General features: G+C 37.7%; 1 non-coding gene across 1 annotated transcript; it reads right to left on the reverse strand.

Annotated features, from left to right (window-relative positions):
- Positions 1 to 3,920: 3,920 nt before the first annotated feature.
- Positions 3,921 to 4,027, reverse strand: LOC140859536 (small nucleolar RNA R71). Its single transcript, XR_012143073.1, has one exon. It is a non-coding gene; the product is annotated as a small nucleolar RNA R71 (small nucleolar RNA).
- Positions 4,028 to 10,460: the final 6,433 nt, after the last annotated feature.

A 10,460-nucleotide genomic window follows, 5' to 3' on the forward strand; every position in this document is an offset into this window, starting at 1 on the left:
TCCATCGATTCCATCAGAGAGGAGAAGTCGAATCCGAGAAGAATTCGGCCTCCTCTCCATCCTATAAAATGCTTTCTCCCCCTCCTAAGCAACCAACGATGATTACCGGCCTTCCTCCCTCTCCTTTCTCCTTGATTTTTCTTGTTGAAGCCGCAGCCTCCTATTATTGTGCTTGTCGAAAAACAGAGGCTGGAAACACCCCTAGAGCTCAGGCAAAGCTCCGACCTTTCTTCCTCTCCCTCTTCCCTTTCTCCTCTGGCCCCAAACATCACTGCCAACCATCGATTTTGTCAGAAATCGAGAAGAAAAGGAGACCCTATTTTGCTCTATTCGGTCGAGCCATTTTTCTCCCTTTTTTGGCCACCAACACCGTCGTTTATGGTGTCTCACCCTTAGGTTTGGACTCCCACCCTTCTACCTATTTTTTTTGAAGGTCATGGCCGTCGGTGATCGGTCAATGATTAGAGAAATCCAAGGAAAGGGGGCGGTCCCCTATTTTTTTATTTTTTTCTTTAATTTTTTGCTGACCGAACCTCATCGCCGGCCATCTCTTGCCCCACTATTGTCGACCGCCGCTACCGAACCACCGACCATGCCGTCGCATCCCGTCGGACCATGGGCAATGTCCCTCATGTCCCACCTCTATACGGCCAAAGAAGAGGAAAGAAAGAAGAAAAGAAGAAGAGAAGGAAAAAAAAAGAAAAAAGAAGAAAAAGAAAAAAAAAAGAAGGAGAGGTGATTTATGTCACAAATTGACATAAAAAGTATCAATTAATATCTAAATTATCTAATTTTATTAAAAAATTGATACTTGTTATTATATTTTGTAGAAGAAGAGGTCATCAATAGAAAGAACAAGGAAAGAGGATTCCAACGACGTAAATTTTACGCAAAACGGAGTTAAATTGACCCAGGAATTGAAGAATGAAGAAAGAAGACTCAATTGGATCAAATCCGAGTCAAATCAGGTCAAAATTGGTCAAAAATCAACTGATTTGGTGATCTGGTTAGCCGCCTGGTCCACAGCAATAGGTGCCTGGACCATGGACCCATCGGCGCACCATAAACCAGCCAATCAGCGAGTCTCGGCTCACCGCAACGCATCGCGAGCCCGATCCACGTGTGCGGTCCAGGGCTCACGAGGAGAGAGAAGAAGGTCCGAAGGGCAACCTGGTAACTTCACATCACTCAATGGTTCGATCTTCTCTGATCAAGATCCAACGCTCCACATTTTTGCACCATCGGACGGCCACCATCGCAGCCGGTCAAGATCCAACCGTAATCAAGGCAATTGCAAGAATCAATAAACACTAGGACAACACAGGATCCTTCTGCAGCGCGATCCAACAGACGAAATCTTCCAGCGCCTTGATCGGACGGTCCGCAATGCATCCGACCTGATCCTATCTCTGCAGCGTGATCCAACGGCAGTGCTTCACCTAGATCGTGATCCGACAGCCCAGAATCGCTTCCGGCTTGATTTATTAGATGAATTGGGTCCTTTAGATGAAGATCGGATGGCTGAAATAATTTTTAGAATTTTTTGATGGATTTAAGTACTTTTTTAGCGAGATTTGAGTCCCTAAACCCCCCTAACAGCCCTCTAAAACCTCTTAGTCCCACATCTAAAGTTTGAAAAACCTTATAACCTCCAAATGCCTATAAAAAGCCCCCAAAGACCCTTGTTTTAGGGAGTCTGGTCTTCCGATCAAGCTTGTAACCCTAGATAGTGGGGTTTTTAGCTTTCTTCTCAAGCCTCGAGCTTTGAGATTTTTGTAATAAATTTTTTTTATATATAAAATTTTATTTTTATGTAATTTTATCTCTTTACATTATGCAATTTATTTTTCTTGCAATTAGGATAGTTTAATTTATGCAATTTAATTTTATGCAATTAGGTTAGTTTAAATTATGCAGTTTAAATTTATGCAATTAGGATAGTTTAATTTATGAAATTAGGATAGTTTATTTTTCTGCATTTAAATTTTGCAAGTAGATTTAGATCATGTCTAGCTAAGCATCCCTTCTAGGGTTTGCGATGAAGCTAGATCATGAGTAGGGGTTTTACATAGGGTTCTTTCTTTTTCTTAGGGTTTCTTTTTCTTCCTCTTTTGCCAAGAATTTTTGATGAACTACAGTTGGGTCAGAGTCCCTTCATAGTTCATGCTTGATTTAGTGCATAGGAGGAGAAAACCCTAAGAGATCCTAGTTACTACTCTCCTGTAAAGAATCTTGATGGGTTATCGTTGGACCTTAGTCCCTTCATAATCTATGCTTGGGAAAGACAAGAGGAGTAGTCGTTAGGATCAATAAAAAAAATTCTAGGTAGAATTTTCTAATCTAGATCTAGTGGATTCAAAAACCCTAGATCCTTAATCTTATTGTCTTTAGCAAACAACTTTCGATTTTCGATTTTCGTTAAAGCTCGTTTGAGCATAGATTTAAAAATTATTTGTAAACCAAGTCTCTGTGGGATCGACCCGTACTCGCTGGTCGTGCTACTCTGCATACTGTGCGCTTGCGGTTTTATTTACAAATTTTAAGTCTTGCACATCAAGTTTTTGGCGCCGTTGCCGGGGATTTGGCGTTTTAAATTATTTTCAAATATTTGTTCTTCGTGCTTTATAACTCTCTTTCTTTTTCCTTTAGGTTTCTAGATTTAGTTGGTGATTGCTGAAAAACTCAGGTACGCTTCTAATTTCTCTTTTATTATTTTTAGTTAATTACTTTTCCTTTTTGATCTAATCATTTGAATTTGTTTGAAAAAAAAATATAAAACAAAATAAAAGATATTTCATAATCGTGAAGTAAAATATCAAAATTAAAAAAAAAATCTAAATTAAAATCTTTTACATTCTTGGTCATCTTGTTTATTTGCATTTGTATTTTCATAATTAATCTAAGGGCATCAACCCATTAACAAGATAAGGTAGGGATTTCATTACCCTTCCTTAGCCCAAAAACCATCTCCATCATATTGTATTACCTAGATCTTTAATCTTAAAATCAATTAGACGTCAACCTTAAGGAATTCGAGCTCAATAGGACAAGGAACCCTAAGAGTTCTACCAAGTTTGAGTTGTTTGATTAGTTGGTATCTAGGCAAGTCCCTGAGGGTGGTTTGTTAAATTGGTTCAGTTGCTGGCCTGGCCAACTCGTTTGGTGTCTAGAAAGGCAACGATGAGTGAACCTCCCACCTCTTATACTTACCTGGCTAACTAGTTGATCAATCTCCACTTGGAAGGCTTGAAGGGTCATCTTGGAACAGTTAGGAGCTGTCTAGATTTAGGTTAACCCTAAGATAGATTGAGTTTAATTTATTGTTTCACTTGTTTGAAAAAAAAATTATTAAAATTTAAATTAATTTGGTTACTTTTCTTTAGATTTAGGACTCCTTAGGATCTTCTCTTTAGAACTTTTTCTCTTTCTTTTTCTTATACATAAAAAATTTTATAAAAAAAAATTATATAAACATCGAGAACCGTACACCTCGTGTGTGGAGAAGAGTGTCGGGTCGTCTAGTTAGAATTGAGTCAATTCCTGTTGTTCCAATGGCTGAACCAATCCAACCCATGACCCTTAAGGATTTGTGTTATCCAGTTGGCTCCATCCAACCATCTTGTATCAGGTTGCCACAACCCACAGCTAACAATTTTGAAATCAAACCTCAAATCATAAATATGCTTCCAAAATTCACAGGATTAGAGGATGCTTATATATTTATTAGAGAATTTGAGGAGGTATGTACAACTATGAAACTGCAATTAACAGAGGATGAGGTCGAACTTAGATTAATCAACTTTGCCCTTAAGGATAATGCTAAGAAGTGGCTTTATAGTCTGCCAAACCATTCTGTCACTACCTGGGAGGGCTTTGTGAGAACATTTTTGAAAAAGTATTTCCCCCATCATAAAACAGCTAGGATTAGGAATGAAATAAATCAATTTTACCAACTAGCTGGTGAATCATTTTGGAAGTACTTTGATCGTTTCAAGAATCTTTTGACCCAATGCCCACACCATGGAATAGAAACTTAGAGACTATGCCAGATCATCTATGAGGGGTTAGATTCAAACTCAAGAACCATGCTAGAGTCCATGTGCCAAGGCCAATTTATGGACAAAGAAACTACTGAAGCTTGGCAATTCTTAGAAGACCTAGCCGAAAAAAATTTACAGTGGAAAACAACTAGGGAACCTGATAAAGCTACACCTTCAAGAGGAGGAATACATCAAATTCAACCAACCCTAGCATCAGAGGCCAAGATTGCAACCTTAACACGTAGATTGGAAGCCTTAGAATTACAGAGACCAGCCAATGTAAATCAAATATCTGCACCCATGTGTAAAGGGTGCAATGCACCAGACCATGTCTTAGAAGAATGTTCCTACTCGAATGAGTGTGCACAGGTGAATGCCACCTATCAAGGACCATTGAACAATCCTTATGCACCCACATATAACCTAGGTTGGAGGAATCATCCGAATTTCTCATGGTCCCAGAATCCTAATGTAGGCAATCCAAATTTCAATCAGCAAAATCTAAGGTCCAACCCAGTGATGAACAACCTGCCAGGCTTCCATGATAATGACAAGAAAATTACCTCTTTGGAGAAAAGCCTAGAAGCCATGATGAAGACACATACCAGCTTTATGCAAATCACGGGTCAACTCATAAATAATAACACCCAAGCTATAGCCCGTCTGGAAATGCAAGTAAGTCAGCTGGCTTCAACCATTAGTGAACGAGAACATGGTAGGTTACCTAGCCAACCTGAGCCAAATCCTAGGAACCAAAATGGTCCACGACCCCAACAAGGAAACCAAGTTAATGACATAAATACCATTCATACCTTAAGATCGGAAAAATAAATAGACAATAAGGTAGTTGCACTTGATGATATAGAGGACTCATCTGCCGAGTCACCTTCTAAAACTACTACCTTTCAACCTCAAGCACCAGAAACTGAAAATTCACCTAGTCCAGTACTTAAAAGTCCTAGAGCTCCTTTTCCAAATAGACTGAAATCCAATAAATCTGAACATTTAGACAAAATTTTAGAGGTATTTAAACAAGTCCAAGTTAATATTCCTCTTTTAGATATAATCCATCAGGTTTCAACTTATGCCAAATTTTTAAAAGATCTTTGCACTAGGAAAAGGACCACTAATGTACCAAAGAAAGCATTTTTGGCTGCAAGTGTCAGTTCATACCTATCTAGCCATGTGCCAATTAAATATAAGGACCATGGAGCTCCAACAATTTCTTGTGTTATTGGAGAAACCAATATAAAAAAGGTCTTGCTAGATCTAGGAGCTAGTGTGAATATCCTTCCATATTCGGTGTATGAACAACTAGGATTAGAAAAACTTCAACCTACTGGGATCACATTACAGTTAGCCGATAGATCTCTCAGGATCCCTAAGGGAATGGTCGAGGATGTTCTGATAAAGGTTGAAAATTTTATTTTCCCTGTAGATTTTATTGTTTTAGAGATTGAGCCAGTTGCGAATCCTAAAGGACATATACCTGTCATTTTAGGAAGACCATTCTTAGCTACGGCCAATGCTGAAATCAATTGTCGAAATGGTCTAATAAAGTTATCCTTTGGGAATATGACCATTGAGCTTAATGTTTTTAACTTAGAACAGGAATCCTCTTCTAATGCTGATGTCAATGTAGTCCAAGATGGTATTTATGAATCCATTGACATTAGTGATGATGAAGTCGATCTAGAGTCTAACCCCTGGTTAATCCATGAGTCTGAGGATGTCAATGAAATACTTAAAAAAAATCAGATTAATCAAGAATCGACACTTCCTACTGAACCAATCATTGAGATGGTGAAATCATCATCTAAACCATCGATAGAGGAAGCACCCATTTTAGAACTGAAACCCCTCCCAGAACATCTCAAGTATGCATATCTAGGACCCAAAGAAACTTTGCCTGTAATTATTGCATCAGACCTAGATCCCAAGCAAGAGGAGGAGTTAGTGTCAGTTCTAAAAGCAAATCAAGAAGCAATAGGTTGGACCATAGCAGATATCAAAGGAATAAGCCCTTCTATAGTTCAACATAGAATATACTTAGAGGAAGAGGCTAAACCAACAAGAGAAGCCCAAAGAAGGCTTAATCCAGCTATGAAGGATGTAGTTAAAAAGGAGATTCTGAAACTCCTAGATAGTGGAATAATTTATCCTATTTCTGATAGCTCTTGGGTAAGCCCAGTTTAAGTAGTACCCAAGAAATTTGGGGTAACAGTGGTCCAAAATGATGCAAACGAACTTATCCCAACTAGGACCCAAACGGGATGGAGGGTCTGTATAGACTATAGAAAGTTGAATGCTGCGACAAGAAAAGATCACTTTGCTTTGCCATTTATTGATCAAATGTTGGAAAGACTAGCCGGACAAGAGTTTTACTATTTTCTTGATGGATACTCCGGTTACAACCAGATCCTCATAGCCGCTGAAGATCAAGAAAAGACTACATTCACCTGTCCATTTGGTACTTTTACCTATAGACGAATGCCCTTTGGACTATGTAATGCACCGGCAACCTTTCAGAGATGCATGATCAGCATGTTTTCAGATATGATAGAATGATTTCTAGAAATTTTTATGGATGATTTTTCTGTTTTTGACGTAATCTTCTCCGAGTGTCTGAATCACCTGCAATTAGTTCTAGAACGATGTAAGGAGAAGCACTTAGTTCTCAACTGAAAAAAATATCAGTTTATGATCAAACAGGGAATAGTTCTTGGCCATGTCATTTTTAAAAAGGGGATTGAAGTGGACAAGGCTAAAATAGATCTAATTGCAAGTCTTCCACCACCTAAATCTGTGAAAGAAATACGTTCATTTTTAGATCATGCTGGATTCTATAGAAGATTTATTGCCAACTTTAGCAAAGTAGCACATCCACTGACTAATCTTTTGGCAAAGGATACCAAATTTGAATTTACTCATGAGTGCTTGAAATCTTTTGAATTTCTAAAAAAAGCACTTGTATCAGCTCCAATCATTCATCCTCTTGTCTGGTTTGAACCATTTGAATTAATGTGTGATGCGTCCGATCATGTGGTGGGTGCAATCTTAGGTCAACGGATAAATAAGCTGCCTAGAGTGATATATTATGCAAGTAAAATCTTAAATGATGCGCAGCTTAACTACACCACAACTGAGAAGGAGTTTCTTGCCGTTGTCTTTGCTTTAGAAAAATTTAGATCTTATTTGGTTGGGACCCACACCATTATTTACACCGATCACTCAGCCATTAGACATCTCCTAGCAAAGAAAGATGCCAAAGCACGCTTAATCAGATGGATTTTGCTCCTTCAAGAATTTGACCTAGAAATTAGAGACAAGAAAGGCACTGAGAACGTTGTAGCAGATCATTTATCCTGAATTTCAGTCGCACCATCTAGTGAACCACCCATCAATGAATCTTTCCCAGATGAGCAACTCATGTCTGTGTCTACTGAACCTTGGTTTGCTGATATTGTAAATTATTTAGCCATAGGTAAGATACCTTCTCATTGGACTAAGCAGGATAAATATAAATTCTTTGCCCAAGTGAAGTATTTCATTTGGGATGATCCTTATCTTTTTAAACAATGTCCTGATTAAATTATTAGAAGGTGTATCCCAGATAACGAAGTCATGAATATTTTATCTTTTTGTCATGATCAAGCATGTGGGGGTCACTTCACGTCTAAGAAAACTGCTGCTAAGGTTCTCCAATGTGATTTTTATTGGCCCAATTTGTTTAAGGATGCTCATGAATATTGTAAAAGTTGTACTCAATATCAGAAAATGGGTCGAATCACCAAGCGACACATGATGCCACTCAACCCAATCTTGGTAGTTGAAGTTTTTGATGTTTGGGGGATTGATTTCATGGGACCATTTCCAAATTTCTTTGGAAATGAATATATTCTAGTAGTAGTTGATTATGTTTCAAAATGGGTAGAAGTAATTGCATGTAGAACACCCGATAGCAAAATGGTCATTAAATTTCTTAAAAAAAATATTCTCTCCCGTTTCGGTATTCCTAGGGCAATCATTAGTGATCGGAGAACCCATTTTTATAACCGACCTTTTGCAACATTGATGAAAAAGTATAATGTCATCCATAAATTGGCCACACCATATCATCCTCAAACTAGTGGGCAAGTTGAAGTGTCAAACCGACAAATCAAACAGATCCTGAAAAAAACTGTTAGTGCCAATAGAAAGGATTGGTCTTTGAAATTAATTGATGCACTTTGGGCATACCGAACCACTTTCAAGACCAATCTAGGAATGTCTCCTTATAAGATTGTGTTTGGTAAACCATGTCACTTGCCTATTGAGATAGAACACAAAGCCATGTGGGCCATCAAACAACTAAATACAAATTTGAACGATGCTGGAAACCATAGGAAGCTTCAGTTGAATGAATTAGAAGAACTTAGAAATGAAGCCTATGAAAATGCAAGGATATACAAGGAACGAACCAAAGCATTTCATGATCAATCAATTATGAGAAAAACTTTCAATATCAGACAAAAGGTGCTCTTATATAACTCTAGATTACATCTGTTTTCAGGAAAGCTTAGGTCTAGATGGACAGGATCATTTTTAGTAAAAGAAGTCTTTTCACACGGAGCTGTTGAGATAGAAAACCCAAGTAATGGTGTTATCTTTAAAGTTAATGGTCAACGATTAAAACCATTCTTGAAATTACCTGTCGAGACTGTTGAAGATGCCATGGTTCTTTATGAACCAACTTATTCTGATTAAATTACTTCGAGGTTTGGTCTGACTAAAGACATAAAACTTAGCGCTTCTGGGAAGCAACCCAGCTTATTTAATTTCTATTTCTTTCTTTATTTTCAGTTTGCTTAGGACAAATAAATTAGATAAACTCCATTGGAGACAATATCGGTCAAGTTGGGGAGAGAGCTTGAACAAAATCAGGTGTTATCATTTCTTTTTCCTTCCACTATGAGTTATTTCTTGCATTTAATATATTAAAATTTTTTTATAAAATCTTATTTTTATGCAAAAAAAAAATTGAAATAAATTAATCTAGAAAAGAAATAAGAGTAAGTTAGAAAGTATTTGCTAATAAATGTAGTGAGTCACGGAGAAGATTAGCTGGTTAGACTCTTGGTAGCCTAGGTCATTTAAAGACTATTAGCACTTCCAATTGCACATGCACACTAACAAGGTAAAGTAGGTGTTAATTGTAAGGCCAATTAAGGATTTGAGTATTATTTAAATTAGATAATTTTTTTTACACCTCAATTGAAGAAATTTGAATTTAAGGAAAGAGCTACCTGCCTGAAATAAAATGAAAAAACACAGAGTAAATGTGGATTGCCCTAAGCCTAGTAACCGGGTCTCTTCACCTAAGTCAAGTGTTGAGATTCGCATCAAACGATGGTGGGAAGGCCAGGATGCTCAACAAAAAAAAAAAAAAAAAAAAAACAGTGTGAAAGCTACCTTAGTTCTTTGTTTAATCTGGGGTGTATAAAAAATTAATCGAACTAAGTTATGAAAAATGATACAATTGGCCTGTACAAGTTAATACTGAAATACTAAGTTAGTTATCACTCACACAAGTGCTATAAAACTTTAAGTGTACTCTAAGAAAGCTCCTAAGTAGACTGACTACCGATTCTAATTCGAAGCTCATTACTTAGTAATACTAGAAAACTTCTTGAATTTCGATCTTAAATTAATTTACAAAGGAAGGATCTTTTTGGAATATGATCTTATTTTGGTACATTGCTAAGGGACTAGCAATGATTAAGTTGGAGGGTGTGATTTATGTCACAAATTGACATAAAAAGTATCAATTAATATCTAAATTATCTAACTTTATTAGAAAATTGATACTTGTTATTATATTTTGCAGAAGAAGAGGTCATCAATAGAAAGAACAAGGAAAGAGGATTTCAACGACGTAAATTATACGCAAAACGGAGTTAAATTGACTCAGAAATTGAAGAATGAAGAAAAAAGACTCAATTGGATCAAATCCGAGTCAAATCAGGTCAAAATTGGTCAAAAATCAACTGATTTGGTGATCTGGTTAGCCGCCTGGTCCACAGCAACAGGCGCCTGGACCATGGACCCATCGGCGCACCATAAACCAGCCAATCAGCGAGTCTCGGCTCACTGCAATGCATCGCAAGCCCGATCCACGCACGCGATCCAGGGCTCATGAGAAGAGAGAAGAAGGTCCGAAGGGCAACCTGATAACTTCACATCACTCAATGGTCCGATCTTCTCTGATCAAGATCCAACGCTCTACATTTTTGGGCCATCGGACGGCCACCATCGCAGCCGGTCAAGATCCAACCATAATCAAGGCAATTGCAAGAATCAATAAACACTAGGACAACACGGGATCCTTCTGCAGCGCGATCCAACGGACGAAATCTTCTAGCACCTTGATCGGACGGTCCG

Source organism: Elaeis guineensis, chromosome 7 (assembly GCF_000442705.2).
Source record: "Elaeis guineensis isolate ETL-2024a chromosome 7, EG11, whole genome shotgun sequence".
Lineage (NCBI taxonomy): Eukaryota > Viridiplantae > Streptophyta > Magnoliopsida > Arecales > Arecaceae > Elaeis > Elaeis guineensis.